This window comes from Hyla sarda, chromosome 7, assembly GCF_029499605.1.
Source record: "Hyla sarda isolate aHylSar1 chromosome 7, aHylSar1.hap1, whole genome shotgun sequence".
NCBI lineage: Eukaryota > Metazoa > Chordata > Amphibia > Anura > Hylidae > Hyla > Hyla sarda.
The window spans coordinates 88,287,391-88,301,594 of record NC_079195.1 but is presented as its reverse complement, the minus strand read 5'-3'; positions in this window follow the sequence as shown (position 1 = coordinate 88,301,594).

Sequence of the window (14,204 nt, the reverse complement as noted above, 5' to 3'; positions counted from 1 at the left end):
TGTCCTCAGGGAGGGGGCGTGTCGTGGAGATCTGCGTCCAGCCGAGCTCAGAGAGGGGAGATGAGCGAGGGGGCGTGAACCTTTTCTCTCCCCTTGCTCTGCCCTCCCCCAGTTCTAGCTTCGGAAATGTTCGGAGAGCTGGGGGAGGAGCGGACGCATGGATCTACGGGGGCGCAAAAAAACACCTCACACCGGAGTCCGGGACACTCAATCTTTGATTTCAATTTCAAATTAAAAAATCACACATTTCAATGGTCTCCTCATGCTTCAGTCAACTCCAGGCTGTGTCATTCAGGCAATGTATGGTTTACTGATGCCGCTGCTGGGCATTCTAAATTAATCTTTTAATCTTAGGGATTGTGAGGCCTAGTGCCTACTCATGCTGCCGGCAACTCCGGGCTGTGATATTCATCCACTATATGGTCATGCTGCCAACACCTCCACGATGTGTCATCCAGCCACTACATGGTGTCCTCATGTTGCCAACACCTCCACGCTGTGCCATTCAGCCACTTTATGGTGTCCACATGCTTCAGCCTCATCCAAGCTGTGTCATTCAGCCATTATATGGTGTCCTCATGCTTCATCCTCATCCAAGCTGTGTCTCATCATGCTGCCAACACCTCCACGCTGTGTCATTCAGCCACTTTATGGTCTCCTCACACTGATCTGTCTGGTTTTCCTCAGCTCAAATCCACCAAATTTTAGGGATTCATCTTTTAATCTTAGGGATTGTGAAGGCCTAGTGCCTACTCATGCTGCCGGCAACTCCGGGCTGTGCCATTCATCCACTATATGGTCATGCTGCCAACACCTCCACGCTTTGTCATCCAGCCACTATATGGTGTCCTCATGCTTCAGCCTCATCCAAGCTGTGTCATTTAGCCACTATATGGTCTCCTCATGCTGCCAACACCTTCACGCTGTGCCATTCAGCCACTATATGGTGTCCTCATGCTTCAGCCTCATCCAAGCTGTACCATTCAGCCACTATATTGTCTCCTCATGCTGCCAACACCTCCACCCTGTGCCATTCAGCCACTATATGGTCTCCTCATGCTGCCAACACCTCCATGCTGTGTCATTCAGCCACTATATGGTCTCCTCACACTGATGCCACCTCCAGGCTCTGTCACTGTGCCGCTCTGTGGCAGTGATTCTAAAAGTGATGTCAGTAATCTGCATTTTATTCTGAATAACAGTATTATTTCACTACCCCAGCACACTCAACGGCCCTCATTTACTAAGAGTGGAGTGTAGGTTTCTTTGTGGGTTTTAATTCCCTACAATTTATTTTCCACGGTATTTACTAAGGTTTCCCTACATTTTCCACTTTCCCTACACTTTGCTTTTTTACACATGCTCTGATCTGTCTGGTTTTCCTCAGCTCAAATCCACCACATTTTATGTGGAAATCTTAGTAAATATGTTGGGTTTTTGTGAAAATGTCGGGAACACGCTCCCTTTTCTGAGACCCCCCCTTTTTCTGGTGGCCACACCTCTTTTTTGGGTTTTCTTAGCAAAATGGAGCGTTAGTCAGGTTTTTTCAATTCTGACAGAATGTCTGGCGCAATGCGACAGAATCTGCCGCACTGCGACAGAATCTGGCGCACAACGCGACAAAACATGTCGGGTTTGCAATAGTAAATGAGGGCCCATATGCGTGTTAGAACAAAGCAAAGTGTTCTATACCCCTATTGAGGCTGTCTGTAGGCTAGAAATAGCCTTTTTTTATATAGATTTGCCGCAAAAAATACTGATCAAAATTGACTTTTTTGGAAAATTCGGCGAATCGGCCAAATTGAATTTTTTTTTGCATACAGGGATGTATGAGGGCAATTTTTTTGTGCTGTGATCTGTAGTTTTTATTGTTTCAATGCTTGCGTATATTTGATAAAATATAATTTTTTTTATATACATGTACATTTGCGTCCTATGTTGTTAAGGGATTAAAGAGACCATATCATGCATGAAAAGCCCCTTAAACAAGTAATAAAAAGCTTAAAAGATGCAAATCTGTAATTTCTTTATCCGTCTACTCCAGGCAAACACAACATTCAGCACTGCAGGTGTTTTGGAAAGGGTTCCCCCAGTAGTTAATTAGATGTCTACAGTACGTAGGTAGTTTGCCCATTAGGTAGGTTCCCCCACTAGATAGGCAGGTTCCCACATAAGTTAACGACCCTCAGGAGGTAGACTGGTGCACCAAGTAGGTAAGTAGTTTCCCCCATTACATATATCTCCTTCCCAGGGGTAGGTCACACAATTAAAAAAGTAGGTTTCATCTTGCCAATGTAAAAATAAATAAATGATACTCATGTCATCATGTGTAGCTAGACCAGGATGTAAAAGTCCTTTTGTTATAAATGGGGGAAAGGGAGAAGTAAGCCCTAAGACATCTCTCCCTGCCTACTTGCCCATCTGCCCTAAATGAGGGATCGTCAACTAAGAGCCGGTCCCTTCATGCGCTAAAGTGCAAAGGTGACAAAGCCAACAAAATAAGCAGAACTGTACATGTCAAGGACAAGTCAGGAAAATAATGGGAATACAATAATCTGAACAGATATCTAAATATAAACAAAGCAGGATTTAGCATACTAACATACAGTTCAGAAACCGGAATCAAGATTAATGGAAGATATGATTATATGAACAAAAATAGATATGTGGATAAGTTTACAGCAGACAAAACCAAGAGATGCAGGGGATGAACAGGTAAACTGAATGTCAGAACACTAAACGGGTCTGGAAATATAGAACACTGTTCACACTGGACTCAGAACAAGGAACACACAAGACATACCACTCCAAACATGGGGACATCAATACCAAAGCCAAATAGACTCCTAGCCAGCGGGCACTCCCCACCAAGTGATCAGTATACTGGGCTAGAAGTAAACAGAAATACTAAATGCAAGCAAACATGGGTACAGGTACAAGACTCACTCACTCCTAGATAGACAGATTAGCACAATGCTCAGGAATTCTATTCTAGGAGTAGCAGAAACTAACAAGTCAAAACAGGACTGACAAAACGCACAGTGTGAGCATGGACTAAGATAACACAAAACAAATGCAGAATGACTATGCACAAATACTAAAACCCGACAATATACTAAAACAGAGCAGGCTAAAATCTATGTATCAAACAGGACAGATAACCATGGTTAAAACTCTGGATAAACAGACAAAAGCTGAATAAAGAAACCAGACAGACTAAAACCAAAATGACCTGCCTTATGAAGAAGTCTTACTGTGAAACGCCTTGCATCATGGGTAATTAAATGTATCCCGTCCTTTGCTGTGTGTCCAGTGCCTTTACTCCCGTAGCAAGCTTGGAGGAATTTAGCATCATAAATAAACCAGACATGGTCAGAGTAAAGATCTAATAGCCAGAAGAGAGTTCCAGAAGAGCTCGGGTTTAAATAACCACACCCGAGCTGCCATAGACTGAGAGCATTAATTCGTCCCAAGCCAGGGAGAATAATCTGTTCAGACACAGAACTAATGTCTGAACAGGACCTAAAACAGAAAAATGCAAAAACACAGAAATGGACATTACACCTATACTGGTCCCCCGCCTCTCATAGGCCACATGCCTAAAGATACCTACTGCCTTTGCTTTGCCACAGCTCTCAACTGCATGTATGTCCTAAGGCCATGCTTATTGTTGAAAGCAGCTCTCACCAGCCCAAGGGAAAGGGCAACTTGCCTGAATTCCTTGGTGTTAGTAAACACCAGATGGGGTAACGCTTAGGTGGACACCTAGAGTGACTGACCAGGTGGTGAGGCATATATGGTTGTAAAGCCATCAATCCACCACCTTGTATATACCCTTGCCTTCTAGAAATATATAAGTTAGGAACAACGCTGTAAAGAGGCTTTGTAAAATGTTCTTGGTATCAACTGCCCCTCCTCATGTCAGACATTTTTTCTATTACAATTAGAGATGAGTGAACTTTTGAAAAATTTGATTTGGCCAATTTCGTTTTAAAAACATCTATGTCTGGACTACAGAGAGCCTCAATAGGGGTATAATACACTTTGCTTTGTTCTAACACACATATGAATGTGCTGGAGTAGTGAAATAATACTGATAATGTCAGGATCCTGACTGGTATGCAGCGAGGACACTGGTGGTGGATCCTCTGTGTCAGTGGGGTGATGGCGTGGGCCGTAACAGGGGAACGGAGTCTAAGGGGTTACTAGTTTTCACCAGAGCCCGCCGCAAAGCGGGATGGACTTGCAGAGGCAGGTAACCACCAGGTCGTTCCACCCGATAGCGACTCAACCCCAGATGACAGCTGAGACAGGCGCGGTACACAGGGACAAGGCAAGAGCAAGGTCGGACGTAGCAGAAGGTCAGGGCAGGCAGCAAGAGTCGTAGTCAGGTGCAACAGCAGAAGGTCTGGGTACACAGGCTTGGGAACACACTAAACGCTTTCACAAGGCACTAAGGCAACAAGATCCGGCAAGGACAGGAAGGCCAAGTGGGTTTTTATATACATGGCACAGGTGCAGGTACTGATTGGGCCAGGCACCAATTAATGGTGCACTGGCCCTTTAAATTTCAGAGAGCCGGAACGCGCGCGCCCTAGAGAGTGGGGCCGCGCGCGCCGGGACTGAACAGCCAGAGGACGGGGCAGGTGAGGTGATTGGGATGCGATCTGCGGGCGGGCGCGTCCCGCTACGCGGATCGCATCCCCGCCGGTGACACTAGTGCAGCGCTCCCGGTCAGCGGGTCTGACTGGGGCGCTGCACAGAGATGAACATCGCGAGCGCTCTGGGGAGGAGCAGGGACCCGGAGCGCTCGGCGTAACAGTTATTCAGTATGACTTACAGATTACAGGCATAGTTTTTAGAATCACTGTCGCAGAGCAGCACAATGACAGAGCCTGGAGGTGGCATCAACATGAGGAGACCATATAGTGGCTGAATGACACAGTGTGGAGGTGTTGGCCGCATGAGGAGACCATATAGTGGCTGAATGACACAGCTTTGATGTGGCTGAAGCATGAGGAGACCATATAGTGGCTGAATGACACAGCATGGAGGTGTCGGCAGCATGAGGAGACCATATAGTGGCTGAATGACACATCATGGAGGTGTTGGTAGCATGAGGAGACCATGTAGTGGCTGAATGAAACAGCGTGGAGGTGTTGGCAGCATAATGAGACCTTATAGTGGCTGAATGACTCAGCATGGAAGGGGGTAAAGCATGAGGAGACCACATAGTGGCTGAATGAGACAGCGTGGAGGTGTTGGCAGCATGAAGAGACCATATAGTTGCTTAATAACACAGCATGGAGGTGGCAGCAGCATGAGTAGACACTAGGTGTGCATCAATAGGGGCATAGATACCCACGACAAGGAAATAATTCTACCGCTGTACAAATCACTAGTCAAACCACACATAGAATACTGTGTACAGTATTGGGCACCAGTGTGCAAGAAAGATATAGTGGAGCTGGAGAGGGTTCAAAGACGGGCAATCAGAGTAATACGGGGAATGGGAGGACTACAGTACCCAGAAAGATTATCAGAATTAGGGTTATTTAGTTTAGAAAAAAGAAGGCTTAGGGGAGACCTAATAACTATGTATAAATATATCCTGGGAAGTACAGAGATCTCTCCCATGATCTATTTATACCCAGGACTGTATCTATAACAAGGGGACATCCTCTACGTTTAGAGGAAAGAAGGTTTCTACACCAGCACAGACTGTAAGAGCAGTGAGTCTGTGGAATTCTCTGCCTGAGGAGGTGGTCATGGTGAACTCTGTAAAGGAGTTCAAAAGGGGTATGGATGCATTTTTGGAGAATAATAATATCGCTGGTTATGGATACTAGATTTATAGGGACAGAACGTTGATCCAGTGATTTATTCTGACAGCGATATTGGAGTCGTAGTTGGAGTTTTTCCTCTAGTATGAGGGTTTTTTGCCTTCCTATGGATCAACTCAGTAGGGACTCTTTAGGGTTATAGGTTGACCTTGATGGACTATGGTCTTTTTTCAACCTTATGAACTATGTTACTATGTAGGGCTTCACAATCCCTAATATTAAAAGAGGAATTTTGAAGTTTAAATTGAAGATTTATGGTAGCTAGTGCTACCATAAGAATGTTTAGGCCCAGGCCCAGCAGCATCAGTAAACTATATATTGGCTGAATGACACAGCCTGGAGGTGGCAGAAGCATGAGGATACCATAAAGTGGCTGAATGACACAGGGTGGAGGTGTTGGCAGCATGAGGAGACCATATAGTTGCTGAATGGCAATGACTGGAGCTGACAGCAGCATGAGTAGACACTAGAGCTTCATAATTCCTAAGAAAAAAAGATGAATTTTGAAATTTAAATTGAAGATTTATGGTAGCTAGTGCTACCATAAAAAATTTTAGGCTCAGCAGCATAAACCATATATTGGCTTAATGACACAGCCTGGAGGTGGCTGAAGCATGAGGAGACCATATAGTGTCTGAATGGCACAGCCTGGAGTTGGCAGTAGCATGAGGAGACCATTGAAATTTAAGATTTTGAAATAGAAATTTAAGATTTTGAAATTGAGGATTTTGAAATTGAAATTTTAACTCCCAAGTTTTAGTGTCCCAGGCCCGGCATGTGGGCACAAAGAACCAAATATAACAAGGAGTCACATGTCACATAGCAGCGCAATGACAGAGCCTGGACGTGGCAGTATGAGGAGACCATATAGTTGCTGAATGAAACATCATGGAGCTGGCAGCAGCATGAGTAGACTCTAGGGTTTCACAATCCCTAAAATGAAAAGTTGAATTTTAAAATTTTAAATGAAGATTTATGGTAGCTAGTGCTACCATAAAAAAATTAAGCCCAGGCACAGCAGCATCAGTAAACCATATGTTGGTTGAATGACACAGCCTGAAGTTGCTTGAAGCATGAACAGACAATATAGTGTTTGAATGGCACAGCCTGGAGTTGGCAGAAGCATGAGGAGACCATTGAAATATAAGATTTTTAAATAGAAATTGAAGATTTTTAAATAGAAATTAAAAATGTTTAAATAGAAATTGTTCTAGTGTCCCGGGCTCCGGCCTGTGGGTACAAAGGACCAAATATAACAAAAAGTCACATGTCACATGAAAGCACAATGACAGAGCCTGGAGGTGGCATCAGTATGAGGAGACCATATAGTGGCTGAATGACACAGCCTGGAGTTGGCTGAAGCAAGAGGAGACCATATAGTTGCTGAATGGCACAGCCTGGAGCTGGCAGCAGCATGAGTAGACACTAGGGCTTCACAATTGCTAAGATTAAAAGATGAATTTTGACATTTAAATTGAATATTTATGCTAACTAGTGCTACCTATCATAAAAAAATTTAGGTCCAAGACCAACAGCATCAGGAAACCATATATTGGCTGAATTGCACAGCCTGGAGGTGGCTGTAGCATGAGGAGGCCATTGAAATTTAAGATTTTGAAATTAATAATTTACACATCCAACTGTAATGAAAAGTCATGAAACACCTGTGGGGTGTTAAGGCTCCCTGTACCCCTTGGTACGTTCCTTGAGTGGTGTAGTTTCCAAAATAGTATGCCATGGGGGGGGGTTGCTGTTCTGGCACTATAGGGTCTTCTTAAATGCGACATTCCCCCCAAAAAACATTTCAGCAAAATTTGCTTTCCAAAAGCCAAATGTGACTCCTTCTCTTCTGAGCATTGTAGTGCGCCCGCAGTGCTCTTGAAGTCCATATATGCGGTATTTCCATACTCAGAAGAGATGGGGTTACACATTTTGGGGGGCATTTTCACGATCACCCCTTTTAAAAATGTTAAATTTGGGGGAAAACCAGCATTTTAGTTAAAAAATTATAATTTACACATCCAAACTTAACGAAAAGTCGTGAAACACCTGTGGGGTGTTAAGGCTCACTGTACCCCTTGTTACGTTCCTTGAGGGGTGTAGTTTCCAAAATGGTATGCCATGTGGGGGATTTTTTGCTGTTCTGGCACCATAGGGGGTTTCTAAATGTGACATGCCCCCCAAAAACCCTTTCAGCAAGATTTGCTTTCCAAAAGCCAAATGTGACTCCTTCTCTTCTGAGCATTGTAGTGCGCCCGCAGTGAACTTGATGTCCACACATGGGGTATTTCCATACTCAGAAGAGATGGAGTTACAAATTTGAGGGGGCATTTTCACCTACTACCCCTTGTAAAAATGTAAAATTTGGGGGAAAACCAGCATTTTAGTGAAAAAAATCATTTAAACATCCATCTTTAATGAAAAGTCGTGAAACACCTGTGGGGTGTTAAGGCTCCCTGTACTCCTTGGTACGTTCCTTGAGTGGTGTAGTTTCCAAAATAGTATGCCATTTGGGGGATTTTTTGCTTTTCTGGCACCATAGGGGATTCCTAAATGCGAAATGCCCTCCAAAAACCATTTCAGCAAAATTTGCTTTCCAAAAGCCAAATGGGCCTCCTTCTCTTCTGAGCATTGTAGTGCGCCTGCAGTGCACTTGACGTCCACACATGGGGTAGTTCCATACTCAGAAGAGATGGGGTTACAAATTTTGGGGGGAATTATCTCCTATTACCCCTTGTAAAAGAAAAAACTAACATGTTTTTCAGTCACATAAATAAGTGACGTCACTTATTTATGTGGCTGGGAAAAAATCAATCCATAAAATGCACTGTGTGAACTTTGCCTAATACTATCTGGTTATAGTTTAATACTAGCCAGGTTGTTTATCTAATACACTACAAGTGCAACATTTATTTTAACAATATATTGTTGTCTTTTGAGGCTTTGTTATTTGCAGCCTAACACCCATTTATATTCTCATTAACCCGATAAAAGATACTGATGTAGTTTTGATGAAAAACACTTATAGCAGATCAACAGTGAATTGAAACTAGCTATTTGACCTAGCAGAAGTAACAGTGATCTAAGCTGTCCCTGATACCCTCTAGCACAGTGGTTACCAGTTATAGCAGCAGTTCTCATATTTATCCAATGTGATAAGCCATTGAGGTTTAAATAGTAGTCTACAGAAGTCATCATGAACAAAACTTTATAGCCCACATTTTTTCCCATTAAAGATTCTACTGGCTACAACAGCATAGAAAAACAGTCTAAGTACAAAAGGTTCTTATTATCAACAATGCCTCTCTGTTGCACTAAGTGACTATGAGAAAGGTTATAAACCACCTCATAGCAAGAAAGAAATAAACATAGCCGCTAGCAGCAATAAAGGTGTCTGAGCAGGAGAGCCTGGTTATAGCACATCATTGCTTTGACACTTCATGGTAAAATTAGAGTGGACATGTGTGCTAATTTTCACATTGTTCCGACCAACAATTTTTTTGAAAACTATGTACTGCATGTAGGATATTGTGCAATGCAATATGGCTGCCAAACCATGTGATCAATTGACTTCTTGAAAACAAAAAAGACTTAGAATCTTACTATAAGTGTCTTTAGGTGGATGACAGATTATGTGACCTAGGACCTTTACTTTAAAAAGTTAAGCACTGTACAATTGTGGCAAGGTACATGAGTTTTTTTTTATTAAAATGTGCATATTACAGGCATTTAAAAGAGAGTTCATTAATATTAATGTTATCTACATGTGATTGGCTCACAGTAACCATATTGATTATGCAAATGTACCTGCCTTAAAGGGGTATTCCGCTGAAACACACATTTTTTTTTTGGGAAATTACTTCTATTTAAAAAATCTTAATCCTTCCAGTACTTACCAGCTGCTAAAGTTGTGTTGTTCTTTTCTGTCTGACCACAGTGCTCTCTGCTGACACCTCTGTCTGTCTCAGGAACTGTCAAGAGTAGGAGAAAATCCCCATAGCAAACCACTCCTGCTCTGGACAGTCCCTGAGACAGACAGAGGTGTCAGCAGAGAGCACTGTTTTCAGACAGAAAATAACAACTCAACTTCAACAGCTGATAAGTACTGGAATATTTTTTTTTTTTTTTTTTTTTTTTTTTTTTTTTTTTAACCAAAATACCCCTTCAAACACAGCACAGGAGGTATGTAGCTATGGACTATTGTGTCAAATTGTGAAAAATCTTACACACTTGGGCAAAGTTTTATGAAGTTTTGAGTAACAGTACAGCTATTACAGGCATTTGGACAAAACCACATAGAAATAATGATAGAATTTCATATAATTTTATATGGCCACTAAACTATGTGGTTTAATAGTCCAGATCACAGTGTAACTGTACACAGCAATTTATACATCTGTAGCTTTCAGGGAGGCAGGTCTTTGCAACTACCATTGTGCCAAGTATCATACATTTTTGATCAGCAGTGTAATTATTTCAGGCAATAAAAAGGGGCATATCAATATTAATGCTATCTACATGTGATTGGCTTGCATCTGATATACATGTATGTCAAATTTAGAATTATTCTTTTATAACCAATTGTTTCAGAGAAGATGTTAGTAGAATATTGTGCAATCCAATATGGTGCAGAAACCATGTGGTTAATAGACTTGTAAAAAACAACTATGAGTCTGGATCACAGTGTAACCACACCCAACCATTTATACAAGATGTTTGAATATTTTTTAAAAATTGTCACAAAAACAAAGATGGTTCTCAGATCACATAACTTATGACCTTTATGTTACAAAAGATTATGCACAGCCTAGTGATATACCATTGGGCAAAGATTCATGAGTTTTGGAGTATTAGTGCAGCTTGAACGAAGGGGGAGAATAAAAATAATAATAGAAATAATAATAATAATAAATACCGTCCTTGCAAATTTGTTGTTTTAACTAAATAAATAAATCATAAATAAAGCTTAGTACTTTTAATATATTGTATTATATATAAAGCTTAGTTCTCTTAATATATGGTATTATAAATGATAGAACTAAAGAAAGATTAGATACAGGTACAGTCATTGTTGGACACATACATTAAAGCAGTTTTCCCACTGAGGTGCTTCATAGCCATGAGTATACTGTAAGTCTCTGCATACTCACACTGATACATATAAATTGGAATAAATAAATAAAAAAAAACATAATTAAAGAAACCACACAAACACCATTATCATGTTTTACATATAAATTATGCAGCAATGCAGTGCAAAATTAATACTTTCTCCGGACTATACTAAATAATACAAGAAAAATTCCTGCCATGTCCTGTACTTATGAACAATGTCACCATGCAGTTCAAATTATTAATGTCATCATTCTATATATCTATAATGCTGTCTTATAAAAGTAATGACTAATGCCACTGGCTGAGGAAGAGTAAGCATGCAAAGAGGAGTGAGGGTACAAGAGATAGTTTCATACCTTAACCCCTCATGCAAACACCTCCTAAGGGAAATATACTGATGACTTCAAAGCAAAAATCAAGCTTTGAAAACTCAACCGATTTGTACGTCTTTTTTTGTTGTGTTTTTATGTATTTAATAAGAACCTTCTATATTTTACACATACCATATGTTATTAACAGGTATGGAAAAGTGCTGCAAAGTAGGAGCGCTTAAAAAAAATAGAAATGCTAAGAGTTTTTTTATCAATTAAAAAATGCTAAGTAAATGAACAGAAGAAAATTTATCAAATCAAAATTTCATAACAGCAGCATTTTTTTTAACATAGTTTTAGTGACAGTGCTCAAAAGGTTACATTACAAGTAAGAAGATATGACCTCCTTAAAGGGATTATTCAGAATTAGAAAAATAGAACCCATTTCTTTAAAGCACAGCACCACATCTATACTTTGGTTGTGTGTGATATTGCAGCTCAGATTCTTTGAAGTGAATGGTGCAAAGTTGTAATACCACATACAACCTGAGGACAGGCGTGGTGCTGTTTTAAGAAAAATTTGCTACGTTTTTCTATTCCTGGATAACCCCTTTCAACCAAACCCCTAAGAATGAAGTAGTGGAATACAAAGTGCAAAGGAAAAGAGTGCAGCAGCGCTGTCATCATTTTTTTTTACATAAACATCAAAAACAAAAATGGAAAACAACACTTAACCAACAACTGTATCCCTCAGAGAGTACAGAGAGTATATCTATGGAAGAGCAATTGTAAACATCTAGGGAGAGATTTATCAAAACCTGTGCAAAGGAAAAGTTGCCCAGTTGCCCATAGAAACCAATCAGCTTGCTTCTTTCATTTTTAACAAGACCTGTGCAAAATGAAAAAAGCAATCTAATCTTATTTCACATATTTATTGTAGTGTGTTAGAATTGCAAATTGCCCAATAAGCCTTAACCCCTTCCCACTATAGGACGTATGCATATGTCCAATCATCCGACATGTTCGCGCATTTGGACGTATGCATACGTCCTAGGTGATCTCCGGCACTGCCGCGGGCAGTGCAGGAGATCGGAGATGGGATCCGGCTGTTATTCACAGGCGGAGTCCCGCCACAGCTGCTGGAGCTGCGATCGCACCGGTCCCAACAGCATTAACCCCCTAGATGCCGAGATCAATCCTGATCACGGCATCTATGGTGTTGACAGGGGGAGTGCTCTCCCCCTGTTCTCCAATGGCAGCTCCGCGATACGATCGTGGTTCGCCATTGGTTGCTATGGCAGCAGGAGGTCAGATCATGACCTCCTGTATGCCTGCTACGGAAGCCTGTGAGATCCAGCCAGAGGCTGTATCGCAAAGGCTGTAGTGTGTGCAACTCATCAGGTCATACAGTGCTGTAGTACAATACAGCATGTATTGCAGCATAGTATAACCTGTAAAAAGTGTAAAAAATAAAATTAAAAGTTCTTCAATAAAAGAATGAAGTGTAAAAAAATAATTTAAAAAATTCCCCTTTCCCAATAAAAGCCCTGTATTATCACCAAAAAATATCAAAAACACAAATCATATACATAATACATATTGCCAAATCCATAATGACTATAAAACTATAATGTAAATTATCCCACACGGTGAACACTGTAAAAAAAAAAATACATAAAAAAAGCGCAAAATTCGCCAATTTTGGTACAAATAGTGGAATAAAAAAGATCAAAATGTAACACATAGCACAAAAATTATACCAATAAAAATTACAGCTCATCCCGCAAAAAATAAGCCTTTACTCAATGGCGTCGGACAAAAAATAAAAAAGTTACGGCTGTTGGAAAATGAATGGCAGAAAAATAATTTTGCTCAGAAAAGGAAAAAGAACATAGAAAGCTACATAAAATGAGTATCGCTACAATCATACTGACCCACAGAATAAATACAACAACACTTTTACCACACTGTGTACACCATAAAAAAATAAAAACGCCAGAAATTTTCCAGTTTTTTACAATATTTTGAGGTTTTTCACAAAAAAGGCTTCATGTGTCAACAAAAATGCATCACTTATATAAAGTGCAATATGTCATGAAAAAACTATCACAGAATCGCTCCGCTCAGAAACAGCACTGTAAAGTTATTACCATTTAAAGAGATACATGTCAAATAAAAAAAAAAAAGAGCCTGGTCATTGAGGTCAAAAATGGGTCTTCCTTAAGGGATTAAAGGGGTACTTCAGTGGAAAACATTTTTTTTAATCAACTGGTGCCAAAAAGTTAAACAGATTTGTAAATTAAGCGAAATGGAGAATGTGTCCGGCACTGCTTCGACTGACCAACTGGATATGATAGACCAGGATATTTGATTCAGGAAAACAATCTATTGAGAAAGTCGGGGTGCACTGACTGATATGAGAAAGTACAATAATCCAATATAGAAGAGATGTGGATAATCAATTGGCACTCACCGGTCTTCTTCAGCAATAAGGGTCTTTAATGCAAAATACTCACATACAAAAATAGCAGTGGGGGAGAGGGATCGGTACAGGGGGGGGTGTTAACCTCCGGCGACAGAATCTGTTTCACTCGTTAGACGAGCTTCATCTGGCCCCACTGCTATTTTTGTATGTGAGTATTTTGCATTAAAGACCCTTATTGCTGAAGAAGACCAGTGAGTGCCGATTGATTTTCCACATCTCTTCTATATTAGATTTGTAAATTACCTCTATTAAAAAATCTTAATCCTTCCAGTACTTATTAGTAGCTGAATGCTACAGAGGAAATTATTTTCTTTTTGGATTTCTTTTCTGTCTGGCCACAGTGCTCTCTGCTGACACCTCTGTCCATTTTAGGAACTGTGGCACAGTTTTAAATGTTTCGGAAAAATCAAGATTTATGACATCCATTAAATCAATCTCAGTCGTCTGCTC